The sequence below is a fragment of the Acomys minous genome (assembly GCF_964271855.1).
Source record: "Acomys minous genome assembly, chromosome: 9".
NCBI lineage: Eukaryota > Metazoa > Chordata > Mammalia > Rodentia > Muridae > Acomys > Acomys minous.
Genome location: NC_140490.1, coordinates 29,238,249 through 29,264,869, shown reverse-complemented (window position 1 = coordinate 29,264,869; position 26,621 = coordinate 29,238,249). Strand labels below are relative to the sequence as shown.

The 26,621-nt window shown below is 40.4% G+C and overlaps 1 protein-coding gene across 9 annotated transcripts in view; it reads left to right on the top strand.

Annotated features, from left to right (window-relative positions):
- Positions 1 to 26,621, top strand: part of ATXN7 (ataxin 7) — a 161,742-nt gene that overhangs the window by 112,042 nt on the left and 23,079 nt on the right. The window lies entirely within an intron of this gene.

Here is a 26,621-nt window from a genome sequence, read left to right as displayed (position 1 = left end):
AATATTTGCCTGCATATTCCCTTGAACAGTTAGATTTTTTTTATGATTTTACCTCCTTATAAAATCTATTTATGTATTAATGACATTGTTCTGCTGTATTCTTTTTTAAAAGCTGCCTATTTTATCTTATTAATTCATTGTAATTAATGTAACTGATTCTCTGTGAGTGAGCACTGAGATTTTCATTGCTTTGTTTCCGTGTACAATACTTTCAAAGAATCATCCATCATTCAGTGAAACTGTCATTATTTCAACATGTCGTTTCTCTACATGGTGGCTAGTCCAAGATGCTTACTAGGTTTTTACTCTAGTGATTTAATGAATTACTTTGAGGTTCTGATTTGGATCACTAAGAAAATGCAAATGTAAATTTCTGACAATATATGTGCGTACACATGCACATTGTCCACAATATATTTCTATCAAAATGCATGCATTTAGATATTTGTAATTCTTGTTTATTAGTTATACCATAATGAAGTCAAAATGGTCAGAAATCTGTTTTAAAAAGCCAGTGTTGCAACCAGGGCGTGGTGGCACACACCTATAATCCCAGCACTCAAGAGGTAAAAAAGCAGGCGGATCGCTGTGAGATCAAGGCAAGCCTGGTGTACAAAGTGAGTCCAGGATGGCCAAAGCTAAACAGAGAAACACACTCTACCTTATCACATGATTTTGGACTGTGGAACCCATGAATGAAAGAGAGAACTGATTGACCAAAGTGTCCTCTGACATCTACATGGGTAAATAACAGATAATTTATTTACAGAAGAAATACAATTTTCAAGTTAAAATTAAGTTAAAATACAAGCAATGAGTTTCTGATCATGCAAGATCTAGGTCCTGGTATATACTGTCTTTGGAGTTAAAAAATAAACTTGGAGAAAATTTAGTTTTCATTGCCTCTTATAATTGCTGTGCTAAATAGTTTTCCAGAATTCCTAATATTAAGGATTTACAGTGAGTGTTAAAAAGTCAATGTGTTGGTTTGTCAGAGTCTTATGACGCAGATGTGTGCCTTTGTGGTCCTTTCCCTCCACGTGCTTGTGAGCAGAAGAGATAGCGGCATAGTAAAGGTTTGCTTTTTAATGCGCATGACAACTCCATGCATCCCAGGTTTTCCTAAGTTCCCTTTATAGGGAATTTTAAAAAATCATCACATTTAATCCACTAATTTTATATTGTGGGTGCATTTTTGCCATAGTATATGTGTGGAGGTTTAGGAACAGCTTGCTTTGTAGACCAAGCTGGTCTTGAACTCATAGCAATCCACCTGCCTCTGCCTCCAGGAGTGCTGGGATTAAAGACATGCGCCACCATGAGGGGACATGTGGTGTTTGTTTACTAGAAGAGGAACTGCCTCTTGCAGTAGCATGGTCTTTGCTGGCTGATAAACATCCTAGCACAGATTCTGAGAAGATATCTATCTATCTATCTATCTATCTATCTATCTCATACATATATATACCCAAAACCAGAGGCTGGGGTTTTTGGTTTTGGCTTCACTTCTTTTTTTTTTTGTTTTGTTTTGTTTTTTGTTTTTTTTTTTTTGTTTGCTTCTGTTCTAAGTTTTATTTATTTTTCTAGTTATTTGTAATTTTCTTTTCTTTCTTTCTTAATACATTTATTTGATTACACATGTATAAAACAAACTACATACAGCAGGGAGAACCATGTGATAATTATGAGTTCTATAAATGTTACATTCATAGTGGTTTGGCTGTTTGTATTTATCAAGCTTGAAGTAAATGTCTTTCCTGTCTTGTTGGGTCTAAATTTCTGAATGAAATTCAGTATCTATCCTATCTCAACTCTAATAACTTCTTTATCTTGATCTAAAAAGATCTTATCCCCTAACCAACTAAACTTGATTGTAAAACTAAACTATCTGGCCTTCAATGCCCCTCAGAGACTTGAGAAGGAATAAAACTTAAATTCCTGAGTGAACCGGAAGTGCAGGTTAGCAACTTCCAAAAGGAACAATTGACTGAAGACGGGTGTACTGCCTGAACAGTCACCCACACTCTCTATAACGTTGGAGCCTCATCTTCAGCCTTTTTGGCCCAATATCTCTGCCAGACTTATTCGCAGGGCAAGAGCTATTGAGGACTTGCTTACCCTGTCTTGGCAGAGCACGGCCGTTGGCTCTGCTTGCATCTAAGCTGCCCAGTTTTAGGCAGAATTCCTTCTATGGCTCAAACGAGGACATCTTGCCCAGTGGCTGGTTTGCCATGTTTGATTGGCTTCACTTGTTATTGTTTGACTGTTCATCTGTGATTCTCGAGAGTCTCCAGAGAATGCTTCAGGGTTCTGGATTCTGGCTGCTACTCCGGGTCTGGCTGCTACAGCTGCCTTTGCTTTTGCTGAATTTCTGCTTTGCTATTTAATGGGTCTGTTGGAAGCCTGATGACAAAGAATGTAATCATTCCAAGGAACTGAGTCTAAAAAGGTCCACTTCTCATGTTCCCATTAACCTCTTTTTCCCTCCTATCTAGAATAAGTGGGTTAGAAGAGAGGTATAGGCATTAAAGAACCCCAAATAAAGTAGGTTTGTAAAAGTACAAAGCCTCCACATTCGCACTCTCTCTCACACACAAGCATGTTTAATTATATTTTGAGTTTTAAGAAAATTTCTCAACAAATACCCTTCCTTACTACCAGTACATCAGAAAGAAATATTTCAAAATGAGTGACTTTAAAAACACTCAAACAATTCAAAGTAATTTTTGGTATCTGTAGGAAATTTCTGTTCATTTTGTATGGCTTTTACCTTAGGGAAGAAAGTGAATTCTCCCAATCCAGGACTCATCCATTCAGACTGTGCAGCCAGCTTTGTAAGGATGGGGTGTTCATTCATTGTAAGGCCAAGGAAAATATATCACCATTTTTCTGGCCTCAGTATCCTATTTCCATTTGGTATAACTGGTTATCTAATAATAGTGTTCATGTTTGTCTATCAGTTGATCAGACGATGGTTCACACACATCTTTATAAATCAGGCCATGAGGGCAATATATTATCTGTCTGCTTTATGTACATAAAGTGTGATTTGGCCCTGAAAGATCAGAAGAGGTAAGCCAGAGCAAAGCTGCTGTGTAGAATTAACCCCCAAGGTGAATTATCTCATATGAACTTTATTTCCCACCTCTCTCTCCTAATGAGCATTGCATAATAGCCTAGCTCTGTTTCTTGGTAAAGCTAACCTGATTCTAAGATAGCAGTCTTTCAGGCCCTTGGCCTCAATGAATTGCTTGGTATTTCCAAGTTTGAAAATACTTTTTTCCCCTTTCAAGTGCTCCTTGGCAGCAGCTAAGGAATGCTAAAGCTGCTTTAAGTGCCAATTAAGGCCAATTATAACCCGCCTGGCCTGCTGAGACAGTGGAGTTAGTGGAGGCCTGTGTTCTTGTAAGATGAAGAACTGCCTACTATCAGGAGCATAGTATCTCATAACTTCCAACAGCTTGTTTGTTGTCCTACTGAACACAGCATGACACATCTGCTGCCTCTTGGCGTGCTCTTTAGGAAGTCCTAGGGCTTGTAAAGGACAGACTAGTTTCTGTAGTACAAGCTTACATATTACTCTGATTCTTCCATCTCTTCAAAAGCTGTCTATCCTTTATTTTCACCTTGGTTGTAATCAGTAATAGATAAGACTTACTGGATGCCTTGCTGTGTACTTGGAACTGTACTGTGTGCCTTGTTTATTTTCCACCTGTAGGAGGAGGCATGATGCCAGGCAAAGCCATATCCTTTTCCCTAGGCCGTACAGGGAATGAGAAATGTTCATACTGGTTTCTCTGTGCTCTTATCCCAGGTCCTCGTTGCCCTCTGGCTGCTGTGGGTGCTAGTTCACATGAGAGGGCCCTCTCCATGACCCTCAGCCACAGTAAAACCTTTGAAACTATAGCAGTCATAGAATTTTTGGTCTGTAAGGCAAGGATGTTATTTAATTTTGTTAAAATGATATTTTTGTCTTTTTAATAAGGTGCCTTAATTATTTTCATAAGACAAAATATGCAACAACTAAAAAGACAAAAAAAAAACCCCAAAATCTTTAACAGTGATTGAAAATTATTTAAACAATAGCAATGCTTTCAAAGAACAAAGCCAGAACTGGCTTAAACAAGATTTTCTTCAGAGCACTAAGAAGTAGTAGTTAAGACCTTTATCTGAGCTTTATTCTTAGAGTTTGTGTATATGTACAGATTATCAATGCTCAAAATTACATTTTTCTTGACCTCACTATCACTCATACATTCTCCAACATAGTTTAAAAGAACAAATTCAAATTATTTCTCTTAACCAAGAACATGCCTACATCCCAGCTGCCCTAAGGGCTGAAGTAGGAGGTCACAGGTTTCAGGGCTAGCCTCATCATTAGCAAGTCTGTCTAACAGTACGTAGACTATAAGCACTGGCTCTGCTCAGTGCTGAGTTAGTCCCAGAACAGTCACAGACTGCTGTTTTTGGCATTTTTTTCCCCCTTACTAGCATTGTCCCCATGTACAGAAGGGCATTTTAGAGAAACACACGAAAAATAAAACAAATGGACAATGACTATTTTTAAATTGTTCATTTCCTCTAACCATTAGGGAAATGCAAATTAAAACTGCTTTGAGATACCACCTCACCCCAGTCAGAATGGCTGTCATCAATAAATGTTAGAAAATGTTGGAGGGAATTTAGAGAGAAAGGAATCTTCATATACTCTTGGCGAACGTGCAAATTATAGCCATTGTGGAAATCAGTTTGGAGAGTTGTCAAAAAATAAAAACTACTGTGTGACCCCACTATTTTACTCCTGAACATATAACCAGAGAACTGTATGTCCTATGTAGAGATATTCACACCTCCATGTTTATTGCTGCTCTATTCACTACAGCAAGGAAATGGAACCAACCTGGTTGTCTATCAGCAGATGCATGGACAATGTGAAACGAGTGTTATGAAATGGAATACTATTCAACTCCAAAGAAAAATGAAATGGATAGATTTGAAATGTATAATATTAAGTGAGGTCATACAATCTCAAGAAAAAAGTCCATATGTTCCCTCTCACGTGCAGAATCTAATAAATAATGTGTTTATATGTAAACAAATGTACACGTGGATATAATATGTAGTAAAGAGAAACAGAAAGACCAAATGTTAGAGGTACAGAGTGAATGCATGCATGCAATGAGAAAGGATATTAAAAAAAAAAGTCTTTTTCTATTTACAACTCTGTCATTGATTTTCAGTTTCATTCAGTAGTGAAAGTATAGAGCCCAGTGTGAAGCCCCACAGCTCTGCCCCACATGGCTGTTCTAACTGTATAGACGTTCTTGAGTTGTGCAGTCTTTGGTTAATTAGGGTATGTGATTATAGTTTTTGCAACTTTTTTTTTGTAATAAGGTTTAACATTTTAAAAAATTAAAACAAGACAGACATTTATATGGATGGCCACTGGAGCCTGGTCCCATGGGTACAGTGGTGTAGCTGAAGCTTAGCCTAAGAGGGGCCCCTGCTGTCCCAGTGTTGTTCTGAGACTGGTGATGGAAGAGACTCTTCAGTTGTTCCTTGGAGCAGGTAGGTGAGTTAACTATGGATAACCAAGAGCTTGATTGAATATAAGAGAATGTGCAGAAATCCAGTGAATTAGGCTGAAGTCTTCATTATTAACTATTATTATTGAGCAAGGCCTTACTTGGTAGTCCACTTTGGCCTGACATTCACAATATAGCCTAGGCTATCCTTGACACCCCGAAATACTACTTCAGCTGGGCAAGAGCTTTTGAACTACAGGGTGTGAACCAAGATGCCCAGCTTGAAATCTTTGTGCTAATTAAGTTGAAAGGATTTGGGGGAGAAAGGTCCTTATCCTGTACATATAAGCCAGTGTGTCTGCTCCAATACCTTCAGGGCTACTGTAGTTTTGAGTTTCTGATTATAGCTGTGAGTCATGAGAGTAGATTGCAAGGCACCCCCTGCATGGGTATTAAAATTACAGACATGGTTGGAACCCAAGTGCTTGTTATAAATGTAGAGTGTGGCAATTCTCTTTTTAGAGTTAATTTAGAACTTGTGTCTCACATTTTCTTTTGCCTTCTGGTAAAATCATTTGCACCAGAGTAATTCATGACTTTTGTTAAACAGTCTACACATTCATATTCTCTCTCTCTCTCTCTCTCTCTCTCTCTCTCTCTCTCTCTCTCTCTCTCTCTCCCCTTCCCCCTCCCTCTCTTCCCCTCTCCCCCTCCCTCTCTTCCCCTCTCTTTCCCTCTCCCTGCCTCCCTCCCTTCTCTCCCCTCTCTTTATCTCTCTCATACACACACAGTCTCTTCCTCACACACACTCTCTCACACACTCTGACCCGCTCATACAGAGATTCTGTTATATTCCCCCTCTTTTCACATTTAAAAATGTTTGTTCTGATCCACCAGGCATCTGAGCCATTATTACCATAAAACTCAGGAGCCAGCAGTCCATCTCGTGTATAACAGTAGGTTTTGTTGGTTGGCAAGAAAGGAGTTTGTTGTAAGGAGATTGCCATGGTGCTGAGTTAGGGACAGCCAAGCCAGGGTCACCGCCTGATAAGGAGCCACGGAGGGCAGGTGTATTAAGAATAGAAGAGCTGCCAGGTGGTGCTGCACACTTTTTAATCTCTGCATTCGGGAGGCAGAGGCAGCTGGATCTCTGATTTCAAGACCAGTCTGGTCTACAGAGTTCCAAGACAGCCAGGACTACACAGAAAAAAACAAAACAAAACAACAATAATAAACCAAATTAATAAATAGAAAGAAAGAAGAGTAGAAGAGCTCTCCACTTTGGTGCCTGAGGGATTGGATGCCCAACCAGACAATAAACACAATATTGCACAGATTTTGAAAACATGTATCAAAAATGTATTGAGATTGTTGCTTCTTGATTTAGGAAAGAAAAGTTTGCTTAGTAGACTTGACCCTTAGTGAGTCCTGTTAGTTTAGTATACTGGAAATAAAACATGGAGAAAGGCTACTGATATTTATAGAAATGCCATAATTACACAGGTTTTAAAATTAGTCCTATGCTTAAAAAAAAGTAAACCCAGCAGTAATATTGCTACTCTAAAGTTAGTCATAAAACAACAGTGTGATAATTTACATTTCAGCTGGCTCAATTTATAAATTTCTCCTTCAATTCTGACAAATTGCCTCTCCTTTCATATAGAGTAGTGGTTCTCAACCTGTGGGTTGTGACCCTGTAAGAGTTGGAGGACATATATCAGCTAGTCTGCATATCAGAGATTTACATTATGGTTCACAACAGTAGCAAAGTTACAGCTATGAAGTAGCAAAGAAAATAATTTCATGGTTGGAAGTTCATGGTCCACAACATGAGGACCTGTATTAGGAAGGAAGGTTGAGAACCAATGATGTAGCGGAATTAATTTATACCAGCGGGCATGCCTTGTATGAGGATATTAAATGAAAGTAGACTCCACCCCATTTTCTGTTGATCTGCCAGGACCTTTGTAATTCAAGTGCTTTTTACAGTAGTAGCAAATGTTACATAAGCCCAAACATGAAGCAAATTTGGAGTTGGTGGACAGACCCAAATCATGATGCGGGCTTGCAGTAACAAGTGTGCAGTGAAGCACAGCCTAGCTCTGAATGGAAGGTAGCAGGAAGCCTTTTGCGAACAGCACTTCCTCTACACAGGAGCCTAGGGCTCCTCCGCCGGGTGAGTTTTCAGAAGTGGGGTTTGGCCTGGGGCCTGGTTTTGAGTAAACCTGCAGAAGGTGAGTTAGGACTTAGCTAACTAGCCCAGAGTGCAGCTGCGGCGGGAAGAGTTTCCGAAAGCTTCTGGCTCTGGTCCTGTTTTGCTAACAGGCTTGGGAGGGGGAGGGTGCTGCTGCTCAAGTGCTGGAGCCTAGAGCGGGGAGCTGGCGGGTCAGTGCTAATCTCAGCCAGAGGGATTAGCTGCTGCAAGCTGTCCACAGGAGCCATTCTGAAATGTCATTTGAGTGATCTGGCCAAAGTTCAAATGCAGGCAGGAGTTAGATTTGCTATTAACTCTTAAAAAATGCTGAGGTTTGCACCAAACGCTCCTGGATTTCAAAACACTGAGAAAGCTTTGGGTACTCCCCTCAAAAATTGGAAGAGCCTCATAACACACCCTCTGTTTTGTTTTGTTTTGTTTTTTAATCTTGTGGTGAGTGAGGTTTCATGACAGACAGCTCAGTGTGTTTCCTGTAGAATGTGTTTGAAAATTGTTTTGTCCGGTACTTCAAATCCACAGTAAAGTTTTAAACAGAACACTGTTTGAAGAACAACTTCAAAATACAAACAGCAACCTTGGAAAATCATTCAACAGCTAAAATTGTGTGAATTTAACTATGGTGTCCTACTGAAATAATGATTTTTTTTTTCAGTTGTGTTGTTACAGTAGCAGTAGAACTAAGCTAATTATCTTATTCCTTCTGTCTTTGGGCCTTAAGATGACAACCAACTTCTGTTCTCATGGGTTCAAATATTATGCCTTCTTCAGTAATGAGCTCAACTGGGTGGTTTCAGTTCAGGTTTAAACAGCTCCTCAGTTGTAGGATTTTAAATATGGATAAAATTTGAACCTTTAATCAAAATGCTGCTGATAGATTTTTCTAAAAATTGCCAGCTCTATCACTGCTATTTCTGGTTTCGTTTTTGCTGTCACTAGTGCCTTTCATTTATAGGTAGAGCAGATAGTTTCTCTGTAGGAAAAAAAAGAGCTTTGCACAGAGTCAACAAGGCAGTAGCCTTGCCTTACTCCTCCTAGCTGACAGGCTAGGGGTGGGGAGTTGGGGGGTGGAGTTAGGGGTCTCTTAGCAGTTCCAGACTGAAGTTTTGCTGTTGCCATGTTTAGACTCATTAAGTTTTGCTGTCCTCTGTCCAGAATAAGATGAAATAATTGGGATGCAGAATTAGAGGTTCTTGAGACAGATTGAGCACGGCACTCAGCAGGCAGTGCTCCTAGTCCCTTGCTTCATGGAGTTGAGCCTTCCTTGACCTGGAAGATGAGTCTTACATGAAAGTTTCCCTTTAAGAAAGCAATAAAGGGACTAGAGCGATGGCTCGGGGGTTAAGAGCACTGTCTGTTCTTCCAGAGATTCTGAGTTCAATTCTCAGCAACTACATGGTGGTTCACAATCATCTATACTAGGATCTGATGCCCTCTTCTGGCATGTAGGTGTACATGAAGACAGAACATTCATATACATAAAATTGATCAGTCAATCTTTTAGGGGGATGGGGAGAAAGAAAAAGAAATTTCAAGGCCAGCCTCGTCTACAAAGAGAGTTCCAGAATAGCCAGGGATACACAGAGAAACCCTGTCCTCAAAAACAAACAAAAAAGCAAAAAGCAATAAAAACAAATCAACTCATATAATGATCAAGTTTACTAAGTTTGTAAGAAATGTTTTTTTTCCTTGTGGATATAAAAATTATATTCTATACCAAGGTAGCCTAAAATTGATGATGTGGCCCACACTAGCATGGAATTCATGGTGATTATTTAACCTCAGCTTCCTGAGTGCAGGGGTTACAGATGTAAGTCACCTGACTAATTTACTGACTTTCTTTTAGTTTTAATACCTGTTTAATACAGTGAAAGCTAAAATTTTAATGGCAAACTGATGAATTTATAGGGTGATTCTTCCCCCAGCAGACTTGGGAGTTACGCCTCCTTTATTTTGTTTTTCCTCTTTGTTATTGTTGTTGTTTGTTGTATACTGATACTCTAGGAATAGGACCATTTCAAAGGATTAATGTGATAGAATGTCTGAGTGAGGATATAAGGTCAGATCTACCACAGGCAGAGTGATTGATGGCTGTACTGACAGCATCATTTGGATACCACAGTTTCCACAAGACAGCAAAGAGAGAAAGGTCCCTATGCTTTTTGGCAAAATAGAAGCATCAGCCAGCTTACTATTCATTGATCCTCAGTGGATGCAATCAGAAACAATGACACCTAGGTCATAGTGGTGGCATAAACATTTTGTGACAGTTGGGTTTTGTTCAGAATTATACAGTAGCTTTTTCTCAGAAGGTACTCTCCCTGGAGAGAGGGAGGAGAGAGGTGTGTGTGTGTGTGTGTGTGTGTGTGTGTGTGTGTGTGTGTGTGTGTGTGCGCGCGCACATTCATGTATCCAAGGAGATAGTAGAAGTCTGAGTCAGTGAAAGGAGTGCAGAAGTGTACTTAGGATGCCTTCAGGTAAGCAGCTGGCCATCCAGAGTGTTCATTCAGTTTTCTGTTTGAAAAGCAGTCCCATGCAGCAATGGGGAATATGAGGTGTTACACTCCCAGTTGCAGTGATACAGGTTGGTAACACTCAGCACTCCTCCCAGTGCTGTATTGGGTGCCTTTTACACATGTTTTTACACGTGCTTTCAGAGAGCAACAAGTTAAGGTGGCAATGGGGACTACCCCTAGATGTTCTGTAAGGTTTTTTTTATTTCTCACACATTTGAAAATACAGTTAAAGGACAGTCCTCTTGGGAAACATTCCTGGCAGGAGGATTGTTTGAGGTTGCCATATTCCTGCTCCTTTCTTAGCAACATTATTTACAGTCCATTCACGCTTGTCCCTTCCCCCTCCAGTGGAGTCATTCTCCCTTGTAATCTGCCCTTTGTGATCTGTTCTCTTTCATGCAGCAGTGTGAATGGTGTGCTGCAGAGTGAGCCCTGCCCAGAGATGTGGAAATGCCAAGAGGCCCAGATTCTTTAGTGAGGCCTTTATTTCCGTCATAAAGCACTGACTTGAGGAGCTTGATAATTTGATTATAGACCTTTGGTGAAAAGTTGTTTCAAGTGGCCCAAGTGCTCTAAATGACTCTCTTTTCTGCACTTTCCACTTAACGTTTTAATTTTAAAAGCACCTTGCATTAGAGGAGAGGAAAATGCTTTGGCAGAGGTAGCAGTCGGAGACTAATTTGTTAGGGCAGCCAGCATTGAAATCATCCCTTTCAGTTAAATCTCTCTAGTGGAAATGATGCCAAGTGCTTTGTGCGAAGACTTTTCTTTTTCATTGTTTTCCAGTGCTGTCTGTAACCCACCTAAACGTGCTCTGAAGCTGCCTCCCCGCCCCAGCTATGCCTAATTGCCAGAGGTCAGCTCTGGATCCCCAGACTTGGAGTTTGAATTTTCCAGTGACAGTCCCACCAATTGGCTTCCCTTTATGCAATAAACTGCATCAGACTTTCTCTAGAGCATCTCCTCATGTGCCAGAAGAACCCAAAGAAACAGAATCAAAGAGGAAGCTGGCTGAGAACTGAAATGATCCTGTGATAACATGGCTAGACTAGAGTTGTGCTTGCTGGTCAGGTACATGGGAGTGCTTTTAAAAGAACACGAAAAAGCTGATACCTGTAAAAGTGATTAGATTCTGTCAAATCTCCCTGTGTGAGATTTTTCACATGGGCTGCCAAGAGGTTCTACTAAATATGAGCTCCTACGTTAACCCAGAGCCATTGTTCAGTAGCTGTTGCTTAGAACCGAGCTAAAGCAGCGTTCTCTAGTCAGTCATACATTTACTTAGCATAGTGGACTAGTGAGTGATCAGCCAAGTGAGACAGAGTTAATGAAAGGTTTGAGGCTTGGCTCAGATGGGAGTGGCAACTTTAGGGAACTCCCCGGTATAGTATAGAGCTGATAGGTGAAAAAAGAGCAGCTGAGAATTTGAAAGCCTTGATTTATCCACTCTTTGCAGGTCTTCCTGTCTTGGATATTCCTTAGGGGTTATAATCACAATGAAGGACAGATGGTACAATTGATGCTTTTACATGCTGTCTTTGGCAGGCTGAGGGCACGTTCTGACAGTTGGGGTTGGTGAAGAGCCCCATTAGAAACATACTGCCTTTTTATTTTTATTTATTTATTAGGGGGAGGGGTTAGAACAGGGTTTCTCTGTGTAGCCCTGGCTGCCTTGGAACTTTCTTTGTAGACCAGGCTGGCCTTGAACTCACAGCCATCCACCTGCCTCTGTCTCCTGAGTACTGGGATGAAGGGCATGCGCCACCACACCCGGCCCCACATTGTGTTTTTAGCCTGGACATAAAAACAATCAGACTAAGTCAGTAAAGAGGCATCTTATGAATGACGGAGAGATTCTAACTGGGCTTTCAAAAAAAAAAAAAAGTGACACTATGGATTATCCCTGGCCAAGAATCTGTGTGTGTTTTACATGCACTTCACATTTTATGATCACGCATAAAGCTGATTATTAAGTCTTTGCTTTAATTGAGGGTGATGGTGGGGCATGTTTTTGAATGAGGCTTTCAGAGACTGTCTGAATTTATACATTGCTTTTTGCTTAGGGCACAACTGCCTAGTCTCCCTGTGTAATTAATGTCTTGAAGTTTGAGTTTCATTTAAAGAAAAGTTGTGGCTTGGTAATCTCCGTAGGCTGAATGCGTACCACGATTAGCCTCTTGGTCCTGTCTCCATTTTTTCCTGAGTTTTACTTGAGACTGTTAGGAAAATAACCTAGCTTAACATTATAAAATAAAATTGGCTTGAATAATTTTTATTGTGAATTTATATATTTTTGGATGAATTCTATGTCTCATTTGAGGTGCTGTCTGAAGAGAACTTAACATCGTGGCTTCTGCCCCACAAACGCAGTAGAGAAGCTCTACTAGGCCCAACATCACTAAAACCAAACGCAGCTTTCAGTCTTAGCCTTCCTAGGTCAGGAATACTGTCTGTGGGTCCTGGCTAGCAATAGGAGCCTGCAGCCTCTTGTCAGCCGTTTGGTCTAGAGTGACCTGACTGTTAGTCTGTAGTACACTATGTAGCTGTGCTGAAGTTGTGAAGAGATACTGTGTTTTAAATTTGTTTCCACTAATGACCCTTTTAGTCTGAGGAATTTTACTACTGTGTTAGGAAACTGGTCAGACTGAAATAGTCTCTATAAACCCCATACTGTACTTGTGCTTGGCACAGATTGCTGCTGCTGCTGCTGGTGGTGGTGGTGAGACGCATCAACACTCAGTTTCTTAGATTATAAAAGAAATATATATATATATATATGACATTTAATAAGATAGAAGAAAAGAACCTCCAACTATCCAACTAAGGAGGCTTTTCTTAGCTGTTATCCTTTTTGCATGATGCCCATTAAGAAAAGGACAGATTATTACAATGATCATGAATGGTGTTATACCTTGCTGTATTTTGGATATATAAATTGAGATTAGAACTCTAATTATTTTTTTAAACCCTTCTCTGAGTGTATGGGAGGGGTTAATGAGTGTGTGTGTGTGGGGGGGGGGTCCCTGTGCCATAGCATAAGTGTGTAGGTCAGAGGAAAACCTCAAGTGTCTGTTCTCAGCTTCTTTGTGTGGCACTGTGCAAAGCCTGGCTGATGGCCTATAAGCACTGAGAGTCTCCTGTCTCCTCCTCTTGCTGGAGGAGAGCTGGTATTGTAGGTACATTGGTCTGCATCTTGTTTCATGTGGATTCTCAGGTCTGAAGCAAGGTCCTCATGTGCTGGTAGCAAATGGTTTCTTCACTGAGCCCAGGTTTCTAAGGTAAAAAAATGTATGTATTTAATAGTCATGTCAACTCCGTTCAGTATTAAAAGTAAGTCATAACCGGGTATGATGTCTCACCCTGTAATCCCAGCACTCAGGGAGAGGGCAGAGGGCAGAGGCAGGCAGGTATCTGAGTTGAAAGGTAGCCTGGTCTACAAAGTAAGTCCAGGACAGCCAAGGCTACATAGACAAATACTGTCCTGAAAACCCAAAATAGATAGATAGATAGATAGATAGATAGATAGATAGATAGATAGATAGATAGATAAGATTATTCATAAAATTTAAGGACTTAAAAAACCACCTTTAGAAAATATTTGATATATATTTGTTTTCAAAGGAATATTTTTAATTCCAAATATTTAATGTCAATGCAGACATTAAAAAGTGTAATTATTTGCTTTATTCTTTTTTATTTATACCTGGGTGTTAATCTTTATAATTAGGAAAAAATAACTCAGCATGAAATCAGTTATAAAATCAGTATTCTTGGTTCCCCTCTGTTGGGAAACTAGAGGGAACCCCCCATCCTCCCTGCTTTGACCCTCCTGCCTTGGGGGGTTATGTCACATGTCATATACATGTGATATGTAGGTGGAGGATGTCCTAACCTCTTTTCAAACTCCCTCCCTCCATCTCCTCTCCCTTACTCCCACTCCTTTTTTTATCCCTTACTCAGTATCCAACCCCACCCCAGCCACCCCATGTTGTCTACAATGTGTCTATTTTTTCACTGTTCCTACCCAAATGTCCCTGTATCTGTGTCTGTCTGTCAGTCTGTCTGCCTGGGTATGCCTCTCTGGAGCTGCTCATACTACCTCCACTCAGGAACAGAAGTGTGCTTTCTCTATCCTGAAGCCAGAGCTTGAAAAGAGGAGTGCTTACATTTGGTCTCCTCAGCGAAACACACGGTTTATGTTTAGCATCTGGCCATCCCATTGTCTACCTAAGAAAGAGCCCCTAACTTACCCATGAGTGTTTCACTCTCTCTCTTTCTAAAAATGTGTTTCTAAATCTTTTTTAAAATTTATTAATTTAATCACTTTACAGCTGATTCCAGCCCCCTCCTTTTTCTCTTCCCAGTCCCACCCTCATGCCCACGTTCCCCTTCCCCCCCTCTTTCTTCTCAGAGAAAGGGAGCCTCCCAAGGGTTATCAACCCACCCTGACACCTCAAGGTTCAGCAGGACTAAGCACATCCTCTCCCACTGGGACCTGACAAGGCAGCCCAGCTCAGAAATGGGATTCAAAGGCAGGCAACAGAATCAGAGACAGCCCATACTGCCACGGTTAGGGGACCCACATGTTAACCACGCTGCACATCTACTACATATGTGTAGTGGGTCTAGGTTCAGCCCATGCATGCTCTTTGGTTGGTAGTTAAGTTTCTGTGGGCCCCTGTTAGTTTACTCTTTAGGTCTTGTGGTGTCCTTGACCCCTCTGTCTCCCTCTATCCTTCCTCCAACTTTTCCACAGAACTCCCCAAGCTCAGACTATTCTTTGGTTATGGGACTGTTTCTGTCAGCTGCTAGATGAAGCCTCTCAGAAGACAGCTATGCTAGGCTTCTGTCTGCAATCATCAGAGTATCATTAATAGTGTCAGGGATTGGCTCTCTCCCTTGGGGTGGGTCTCAAGTTGGGCCAGTCATTGGTTTGCCATGTCCTTAATCTCTGCTCCTCTTTATCCCTACACTTCTTGAAGACAAGACAGATTTTGGGTCTAAGGTTTAATGGGTGGGTTGGTGTCCCCTTTCCCTCCACTGGAAGTCCTACTTGGCTACAGGAGGTGGCAACTTCAGGCTCCACATCCCCTGCTGCTAGGAGTTTCAGCTAGGGTCATCCGCATAGACTCCTGGGAGCATCCCCTGTCCCAGAGATTCCCCTTCTACTGATTTCCATTATCTTTACCAGTCCTCCCCCCAACCCTCACCCCATTCTTCTCAAAACAGATTCCCATCCCTGTTACCCTCCCCATGCCCTCTCCTACCCTGTTCCCTTCCTCCATCTACCTCAGTTGTCTATTTTATTTCCCGTTCTGAGTGAGATTCAAGCATCTTCCCTTGAGCCCTCATTGGCTTCTTTAGGTCTGTGGATTGTAGCATAATTATCCTGTACTTTATTGCTAATAACCAATTATAAGTGAGTATATACCATGTATGTCTTTCTGGGTCTGGGTTACCTCACTCAGGATGATCTTTTTTAATTTCATCCATTTGCCTGCAAATCGCATGTTTTTGTTTTTAATAGCTGAGTAGTATTCCATTGTGTAAATGTACCACAGTTTCTTTATCCATTCTTTGGCTGAGGGACATCTAGGTTGTTTTCAGTTTCTGGCTATTATGATAAGGCAGCTATGAACATAATTTGGAAAATGTCCTTGTTGTGTGGTGGAGCATATTTGGGTATATGCCCAGGAATGGTATAGCTGTGTCTTGAGGTAGAACTATTCCCAATTTTCTGAGAAAACGCCACATTGATTTCCACAGAGGGTGTACAAGTTAGCACTGTCACCAGCAATGGAGGAGTGTTCCGCTTTCTCTACATCCTTGCCAGCATGTGCTGTCACTTAAAAGTGTTTGATCTTAGGCATTCTGATGGGTGTAAGATGAAATCTCAGAGTCATTCTGATTTGTATTTCCCTAATGGCTAAAGATATTAAACATTCCTTCAAGTGCTTTTCAGCCGCTATTGATTCTTCTGTTGAGAATTCTCTGTTTAGCTCTGTACCCCATTTTTAAAATTGGATTATTTGGCTTGTTGATGTTTAATTCTTTGAGTTCTTTATATATTTTAGATATTAGTCCTCTGTCAGATGCAGGGTTGGTGAAGCTCTTTTACCATTCTATAGGGTGCCATTTTGTTCTGTTGACAGTGCCCTTTGCTTTACTCAAGAGGTCCCATTTATTAATTGTTGATGTTAGAGCCCGAGTTATTGGTGTTCTGTTCAGGAAGGTGTCTTTTGTGCCACTGTGTTCAAGGCTACTCCACACTTTCTCCTCTGTTAGATTTATTATGTCCAGTTTAATGTCTTTCTCCTCTGTTAGATTTATTATATCCAGTTTTATGTTGAGGTTTGTGATCCACTTGGACTTGAGTTTTGTGCAGGGTAATAAATATGCATCTATTTCCATTCTTCTAACTGTAGACATCCAGTTAGACCAGCACTATTTGTTGAAGACGTTTTCTTTTTTCCATTTCATGGTTTTGGCTTCTTTGTTAAAAATCAAATGTCCGAAGGTGTGTGAGTTTATTTCTGGATCTTTCAATTCGATTCCATTGATTTACTTGTCTGGTTTTATGCCAATACCATAAAGTTTTCATTACTATTGCTCTGTAGTACAGCTTGAAGTCAGGGATGGAGACACCTCCAGAAGTTCTTTCATTGTACAATTGTTTTAGCTATCCTGGGCTTTTGCTTTTCCATCTGAAGTTGATGATTTCTCTTTCCAAGTTTATAAAGAATGGTGTTGGAATTTTGATGGGAAATGTGTTGAATCTGTAGATTGCTTTTGGTAAGATGGGCATTTTTACTATGTTAATCCTACTGATCCATGAGCATGGGAGATCTTTGCATGTTCTTATACCTTCCTCAATTTCTTTTTTCAATACTTGAAGTTCTTGTCATACAATTCTTTCACTTGCTTAGTGTGAGTTACACCAAGGTATTTTACATTATTTGTGGCTATTGTGAAGGGTGTTGCTTCTCTAATTTCTTTCTCTGCCAGTTTTTCCTTTGTATAAAGGAGGGCTACTGATTTTTTTAAAGTTAATTTTGTATTCAGTCACTTTGCTGGAGGTGTTTATCAGCTGTAGGAGTTCTTTGGTAGGATCTTGGGGGTCACTTATATATACTGTCATATCATATGCAAGCAGGGGATACTTTGACTTCTTCCTTTCCAGTTTGTATTCCCTTCATCTCCTTTAGCTAGAACTTCAAGTACTATTTTGAACAGATATGTAGAGAATTGGCCGCCTTGTCTTTTCTCTGAATTTAGTGGAATTGCTTTAAATGTCTTTCTTTCTTTCTTTTTCTTTTTTCTTTTTTTTTTTCTTTTTCCTTGTATTGAATTCTAGAAAGTCTTTAATTTCTTTCCTGACCCAGTGATGATTGAGTAGAGAGTTGTTCAGTTTCCCTGAGTTTGAGGCTTTCTGTTGTTGTTGAAGTCCAGCTTTAGTCCATAGTAGTCTGATAAGATACAAGGTATTATTTCAGTTTTCTTGTATCTGTTAAAGTTTGCTTTGTGGCTGACTATATGGCCATTTTTGGAAAAGGTTCTGTGAGGTGCTAAGAAGAAGGTATATTATTTTGTATGTGGGTGAAATGTTCTGTAGATATCCATTAGGCCCATTTGATTCATAACATTGGTTAGTTTCATTATTTTTCTGTTTAGTTTCTGTTTGGATGACCTGTCCAGTCATGAGAGTGGGATGTTGAAGTCTCCCACTATTAATGTATGGGGTTCCAAATGTGATTTAAGCTTTAGTAATGTTTCTTTTACGAATGTGGGTGCCTTGTTTGGGGGGCAAAAATGTTGAGATGTCATCTTGGTGTATTTTTCCTTTGAATATGAAATGTCCTTAAAAATATGGAACACTTCACAAATTTGTGTGTTATCCTTGTACAGGGGCCATGCTAATTTTCTCTGTATCATTGCAATTTTAGTGTATATGCTGCTGAAGTGAGTACAGCTAAAGAAAGAAAAAAAAAGCTGTATGCTCAGTTTAAAATCTTACAAAAATAAGGAGGTAATGGTGCAAAGACAAGAGGAATCTAATGCAGACCTAATTCTGCTTAGTTTCCTTGAGGAGGAGTCTAGATGCTGTTCTTCAGAGGTTGTGGTGCCAGCTCCTACCATGAAGTAAGAGCCGAGCTCGGTGGCATGACTAGGCCTTGAGCTGTATTTTCTGCCTTTATCTAAGTCATACATGGTATGCTTCAGATTTTTTAGTAAATGAAAATTTTACAAATGATGATTGCTGACAAATATCTATCAGGAGACCATGAACACTATAAATCTAGTTTTAGGTAGATGGCTCAGTGGATAAAGTAATTGTTAGGAGAGAGCGAGCTCCTGAGTTCAGATTCCAAGAACCTCCTAACCCTGGGCAGTGTAGAGGATGTCTGTAATCCTGGTGCTCCCAAAGTGCGGTAGGCCAAGAATGCTGTGCCAGCTAGTCTAGCCTAGGCAGTCACCTGCAAGCGATGCCTTTTTTCAAAGTGGAAGGCAAGGACTGATACTCAGGTTTGTTTTGTTTTGTTTGTTTTTGTGCTTTCAGGATTTCTTGATTATTCAGTATATTTTTATTTAATGCCATACTCAATAAGAAACTACACAATGGTGTAACTATGTTTATATAATGTCTACTTTCCACTTCTCTTTTTTATATAATAACTAGTTGTTTTGAGTACAAAAAGTATACTACTTCAAGTTTTTCTCTAATTTCTATACATGTACCTAGCTCCTATGTGCTTGTACTCACAGGAGCACTCACATAATACAAGTACTACACATCATGCCCACCCTCGAAAGTAAATATTAGAAATCTTGAGTCCTGATTCTCTAATGTTGTGGCTCTTAACTTGTGGGTGAATGATTCCTTACAGGGGCCACCTAAGACCAATGCAAAACACCGATATTTGCAGTATGATTCATAACAGTAACAAAATTAGAGTTATGAAGGAGCAATGAAAATAATTTTATGGTTGGGGGATTCCAGCCTATATAGCCTATACAGAAGACCAGCTGAAACACCCATCCTTGTGGACCAAGCAACTACTAGATTCTTCGACTTTCCGTTCTCAGCTAGCCCTTGTTTGCATTAGTTGGACTGCAGCCTGTAAGTCACTCCGTTAGTGCTGTGACTCTAGAGACCCTTGTCTGGTACAGCTCCCAGCTGTGGGTTCTTCTCCAGGTGTATGGGGCCAGGCATTCCTTTCCTCCTGTGGAGTTGGCCTTGAACCCCGTGGAAGGTGGTAGGTTACCCCTATACCTTACTGTGTTAGTTATTGCTGTAGCTGGCAGGGTTCATAGCTGGGTAAGACTGTTGATGAGAAATTTATTCCAGAAGCCTTCATTGCAACTTCAGAACTATGAAGCTTCCCCTTCGGGATCAAAGCAATTTCTCCATTTCCTGTAGTCAAAAGTGTATGTTGGATACACGTAGAGTGTATGGTGTCTTCTGCAGCGGATCTTCCCTTTGGGTTCTAGTTGGGCCACCAGGAGCAGTGGCAGCAGTGTATTGTTTCTTGGGCGTGGGGAGGTGTCTTCTGGATGCCTTGGGCCAAAACCTCATCACTTTACATAAATTATATACAAGTAAATGCAAAATTTTGTTATGGTAAATATTCCACAGTATATTAATGGCTTTGGAAGAAATTTGCATCCTAAAAATGATCAGTATGGTAGAAACAATTTTATGTAAGTGAACGATGGGTCATTTTACCTAATCTTTTGCTCCTAAGAGAGAAACTACATTGCAGGTGCCAATTAACAATCTTATTTTACAAAATGGAGAAGATGAAATTGTAAGTCAAGACTACATCAAATATACCTAATCTGAGCATTTTTGTTTAGAAACTGCACATTAAAACTCATGCACTGCTTCCCTGAGTGGGCATCACTATTGCACCATTATAAAATTGTAATAAAAAATTTGTAAGTAGACCTAACTTACATTGGGAACTTGAATTGTATACATTTGCTCTGAGACACCTGTTTGAGAATCTGATACCCATTATATGTAAAATTTAGATGGTTCTAGTGGGAGTGTTCCACTCTGTACCGCACACCCTGGGTTTCTCCTTCCCTGTGTTGATCAACAGCTGTACAAGCTGCTTTGTGCGGTGCTGTAGTTAGCTTCAGCTGTCAATTTCATAGGCTTTGTGTTGTGCTTTTCTGTTGGTATGATAAAAACACTATCACCAAAGGCAATCTAAAAAAGAGCTTACTTTAAGCTTAGTGATGGTGGAACACACTTTAATCCCAACACTCAGAAGTCAGAGTCAGGTGGATCTCCAGGGCAGCCAGAGCTACACAGACAAACCCTGACTTGAAAAGCAAACAAAAAAGAGCTACTTTTGACTTATGATTTGTTCCATAGGCTATGAGTCCATGAGGGTAGGATGGAGGCATGGCCTATGGGGCAGCAAGCTGAGAGCTCGCGTTTTGAACGGCAAACACTAAGCAGAGGCAAAACTGCAAGTAGGGCAAGGTCTTAAGCTCTCAGAGCATAATGTTGTTAAACTAAAGAAGAGAGGAAAATAGTAAAATGAGAAATAGTGACAAAATTGAAAATTGCATACTACTATTGCATACTAAAATGTTGATTAACAACAAAATGGGCTTGAGCGATGACATAGGGGTTAAGAGCACTTTGTTTGCTCTTGGAGAAGACCCCAGTTCCTAACTCCAGTTCCAGGGGCTCTTCCATATGACACACAAACACATATATAAAACAAATCTAAAATAAAACAAAACCTCTTCTATGTGGCTTTTGGTAAGAGGATAAAAGTTGATTTTAATAGAAGTGTGGAAAACACTAACAACTCGCAGTGAGGCCTACTTTGTAAACCGTATCTGTAGTCTCATATTGGCATGTGTCTCAGCCTGCGCTGGTTTTAACTCGTTTAGCCATGATTAATGTTGTTGAGGCATTAGCCTAGTCTACCACACGCTCTCAGACTAGGCTGTACATACCCTCACACCAAGAAGGAAGCTTTGCAGAATTCTCAGTGCTCTAGACATGCCTCAGACCAGATCCAGCACAGTCTTTGAGGGAGACGAATAGAGGTGTAGAGGTGTATGGTTTTTTCCCCTGCTGTTTAATTTTTTTAATTAACTTTTAAAAATAGCATGCAAAGAAGTTGATTTATTGGGACAGTTTCCTACTTGTACCATCATACTTGAGGGAGACTATTCTTCCCTCTTCTGTTTTCATGATTCGTTCCTTTACCCTCTCTTGTTTTTTCTTCCTCATTCCTGAGACTTCTTCCCTCTCATAGTCCTTTTACTACTTTGTGTGTATTCCAAATCTACATTCTACAAATGAGATGAAATAACACTCCATTTGCTACAAATACACAATTTTGATTTGTATAGTTGAATCAAATTTTACTGCGGCTGTGTGCTACATTTTCATTGTCCATTTATCAGTTGATGGGCACCTGTACTAGTTTTATATCTTGCCTGTTGTGTATCATTATGTAATTAACATGGATGTTCAAATATCTCTGTAGTATGCTGACTTAGAATCCTCCATGTATATATAGACACCCTGGAATGGTCATAGAGTCATGTGGGAGTTTCCTTTTCAGTGACTTGAGAAACCTCCTGACTTCCACAGAGACTCTCATATTTTTCACTCGATGTGCAAAAATGTCTTTTCTTCCATATCCTTGTCAGCATTTGTTATCTTTTCATCTTATTCATTTATTTGCTTGCTTGCTTGTTTGAGTTTTGATCTTTTATGCGCCAGGCTGGCCTTGATCTCGCTCTCCAGGGCTAGGATTACAGGTGTTCTCTACACCCATTGCATGAGGTTCTGGGGATGGAGTTTAGGACTTCCAGTGCATGCTAGGCATTGAGCTACATCTTCTTTGTGTTGTTGACACACTTTCTGACTAGGGCAAAATTAAAGCTTAGTTAATTGCAAAAATAAAAGCATTATACATTGCATTTCCTTGATGGCCAATGATGTTGAGCACTTTTCCAAATATGTATCTACTAGTTGTGCTGCTGCTTTGGAGACCTACCTGTGCAGTCCTGGGTTCCCTTGTTTATTGAGGGTCAGCTGCTTATGCTGGTGTTTAGGTTTTGGAGTTCTTTATAAATTCTAGATGGTAATCCTCTCTGATATATGATTGGCACATACTTTCTGCTATTCTCTAGACAGTCACATTGCTGATTATTCCAGTGTTGTACAGAATTTTTAAATTTTATGCCATCCCTTTAGCAGCTCTTGCTGTTATTTCTTTCCCCTTGAAATCTCTGTCAGAAAATCCTTGTGTGTCCCTTGCAATATTTTGCCTATATTTTCTTCTAGTGGCTTTAGGGTTTAAAGTCTTGAATTAAGGTCCTTGATCCATTTTGAATTGATTTTTGTGAGATATAAGAGCTGTGAGCTGGTTTCATTGTTTTACATGTGTCTGTGCAATTTTCATACTATCGTTTTTCAAGTGGATGGTTTGGACGCCTTTGTCAAAGACTAGGTAGCTGTGCCTGAGTGTCAGGGTCCGAAATCACTAAAGGAAGACCTCAGACTCAAATAATATGTAAAAACAAAGTGTGTTTATTCTGCAGAAACAGCCTCATGCAGGGGGGGCGCTCACAGGCTCTTTTAAAGGCTTCTAGGGGGATCCCATCTCTGGCTGTGTGACTTGTTCTCTCGTCGTCATTGATACAATGGTCTGCCAGCATGTGTGCCTGCAGGCCAGAAGAGGGCATTAGGTCACATTATAGATGATTGTGAGCCACTATGTGGTTAGTGGGAATTGAACTCAGGACCTCTGGAAGAGCAGACAGTGCTCTTACCTCTGAGCCATCTCTCCAGCCTGACTGTGCAACTCTTAACTGGGATTGGCTGGTGCCTGTCGTGGAGGCTACATGACTCTAGCCTCAGACCTTTTTAGCAGTGTCCGGTCCTCTCATTCCCCTCTTGAGTACTGTTCCATCTGAAATCCTTGTGGCATTGGTTTAAGGAAGGACATTGGATTTCAACACCATAAGTTTGAACAGTAGAGGTCCTGTGGGGCTTGTTCTGGCCCTGCATGTGTGGTCATATTTCTAGCTCATTGGTCTGTGCATCTGTCTGTGCCTGGGCCATACTGGCTTTGTTCCTGTAGTTTTGTGTCAAAGGGGGAGATCAGGTATAGTGATGCTTTCAGCATTGCTTTTTCCACAGGATTGCTCTTTGGGATCATTTGTGCCTCTGTCAAGTTTTAAGGTCTCCTTTTCTAATTCTGTGAAGACTGTCACAAATGTGTTGAACATGGATTGCTCTAATAAGGTTCAGTTTCTCCTGTTTCATTATTGAGATCACCCTTTTGTATATGCAGTATTCTTTTCAGTTATTTGTTGCAGTGCTGACTTGGTAGCCATGAGTTGCTTTAGCTTATCTTGAAATACATGGATTCCTCCCTCAGATAGTTTTGTTGAATAGCAACTTCAATTGGCAGCACTTTCTTTCAAAATTTGAACATACTGTGTGAGAGACAGGAGAGATGGCTCAGCAGTTTGAAGCTCTTGCTACTCTTCCGGAGGTCATGTCACCCCAGCACCCATGTTGGGTAGCTAACAACCTGCCGTCACTTTGCAGGTTTCTGGCTTTTCTGTTTCTTGGGAGTTGCTAATGAAAGATAGGATATTGTAGAGGAATGTTAATTTAGAACATGGCTGTTCTGGCAAGAAATCTCATCCAAAGACCTTCTATGTCTATGTGAATCCGGCTGGTAAGAGATTACATCCAGAGATCTTCTAGGTCTGTGTAATCAGGATGGAATACAAACATGCCTTTAATCCAAGAGACAGAGGCAAACAGATGTGAGTTCAGGGCCATCCTGGTATAGACCAAGTTTCAAGTAAAGAAAAGCTTAAGTCCAGGAATGGTGGTACATGCCTTTAATCGCAAGGTAAAGTTAGTCTGTAGAAGGAAACATCCGTGTTTGAAAGTGATGTCTAATTCAGTGGCAGAAAAGAAAATCAGCTAAGATTTGACAGACTAGAATATACCCAATGCTCAGGAGAAGATAGAGGAAAGGGAAGCTAGTTAAGAGGCAGTTTTACCAGAGCAGTAATAGATAGGCTGCAGAGAGAGAGAGGGCGGGGCGGGGGGTGGGGGTGGGGGGGCGAGAACACTCAGGTGAAGATGAAATGAGCCAGAAACTGAGAAGAAGCCAGAAAATTAGAGCTGATTGCTGAATTACTTTGAGACCAAGCAGAGCAATTACGAGCCAAGTGAGAAGCTGGATTAAATAAGTCAGTTGGAGAAGAGTTTGAGCCAGAACACCTGAGTTGAACCAGCCAGCTATGAGCTCAGAAACAAGAAAAGGTGACGTTATTAAACAGTAAGTCTCAGAGGCTGAAAACATTCTAGGTTTAGGTTAGATTGTACAGAGGCTAGAAGCTTCCAGGTGTAGGCCTAGGTTAGCAGAAGGAGGCAGTAAGCCTCCAAGACAACAATTGAGCATGGAGAATAAAAGTTACTTTTACAAGATTGATGTATTTGCTTTGTTGCCATTTTTACTTTAATACTGGTTGTTTCATTTGTCTGTTGCATTGTGTTTTTAACATCTTGATCATAATGTTTTGTGGGAGAGTTTATTCTATCTCTGATCATGTTTGTTTGGGCTCTAGATACTATCGTACTTGGAAATCAGTGTCTTTCTGAAGGTGTAGGGGGTTTTCACTAATTTTGTTCAGATTCTTTGTGCCTTTAGTTTCTATTGTGGTTGGTTTGTTTGTTTGTTTCCTTCTGTATCATGGATTCTTAGGGATGGTCTTTTATGTTTATCCCAGATGTTTTAGATGTGTGGTCATCCTAGTTTATGTTTATTTTTTATCATTTAAATGTAGTATTTTGTCAGTCACATCTTTCTTGGTGGTTTTTCTTCTATAGTCAAGTCCATAGTGATGCTTTCCATTGTGATTTTCTTTCTCTCTCTCTCTCTCTCTCTCTCTCTCTCTCTCTCTCTCTCTCTCTCTCTCTCTCTCTCTTTCTTTCCTGTTTTGTTTGGGTTTTTGTTTTTGTTTTGAGGCAGAGTTTCTCTGTGTAACCCTGGCCTGGCTGCCCTGGAACTCTCTTTGTAGATAAGGCTGCCTCAAACTCACAGAGATCTGCCTGCCTCTGCCTCCCTGAATGCTAAGATCAAAGGCTTGGGCCACCACACCCAACTTCCACTGTGCTTTTCATTTCCAGCCTTTTTTTTTTTCCTTTTAGTTGTAATAACATAATTACATTTTCTTCTCTGATACTGCTATTTTTCTTACTCATTTTGCTGACCTTTTCTTCTTTGCTGAGGACAGCCCTTTTCAAGTCCTGGAGTGATTTGCATATGTCATTTGTTTGCTGTTGTCCTCTGTGAGGTCACTGCTCATTTCCTAATACACTTTTGACATCTTCTAACACTGTGCTCATTTCAGTAATAGTTCCTTGCTAGCAATGCTTAGAGGAGTTTTGTTAACTTGGTTGTTTATGTTTCTTTTGTTTTCGTATTGTGGATTGCATATTTCTTGTTTTGGAAATCCCATGTTCATAGGTCTTCATCCTAAGTGACCTGTTTTTGAGGGCTTTCTGTTCCCAGTAATACTCAGAGGGGGAAAAGTCACACCAAGTTTGCTCAGCAGCTTTTTTTTTTTTTTTTTAAAGGATCTTCACATCATCTAGCTTTCCACTGTATTCAGTCTCACGGGGCTTTGAACTTGATATAGCTGAGGCTGTCCTTCAACTCTTGATCTTCCTGTACTTCCCTCTCCCAAGTCTTGGCTTACAGGTGTATATCACCGTGCTCAGCCTCTTCAGAGTGTTGAAAGCTCTTTGAGTCATTTCAGTGTAGCCAAGGTTGAGAAACCCCAAGCAACTCTCATTTGAAAACATTTCTTATCAGAGGAAACTCAATAGCAGGCTTAATAGTGTTAGCTGAAGTGGATAAGAGACAGTGCTCCTGGAAATCCTGCCTACTTTGGGCAGCTGGCAAAACATGAACATACCTGTCAGCTGTTACTAAAAAGTGCTAAAACACCTGGGCATGTGTTCAAAGCATTTTGGAATAACAAAGAGAAGAGCTACATTTTGACTGGTTTCTTTGATTTTTTTTTAATTAATTAGATCATTTTACAGTGCTAGAAGCTAATGTCAGAACCTCAAACATGCTACAACTAAACTGAATGTTCTTGTTTTTAATGTGCATGTGTATGTCTGTCTATCTGTGGGTGGTGGTGGTGGTGATGGACATTGTATAGTTAGAACTGGTCTAGTAGTCATCATCAGCCCAGGCTGGCTTCTCTTGAGTGTGGGGACTAAGCACTACCTTTCCAAGCTAGGAAAACCTAATTTAGAACAAAACAATCTAGGCACCAGCTAAAGGAAAACAT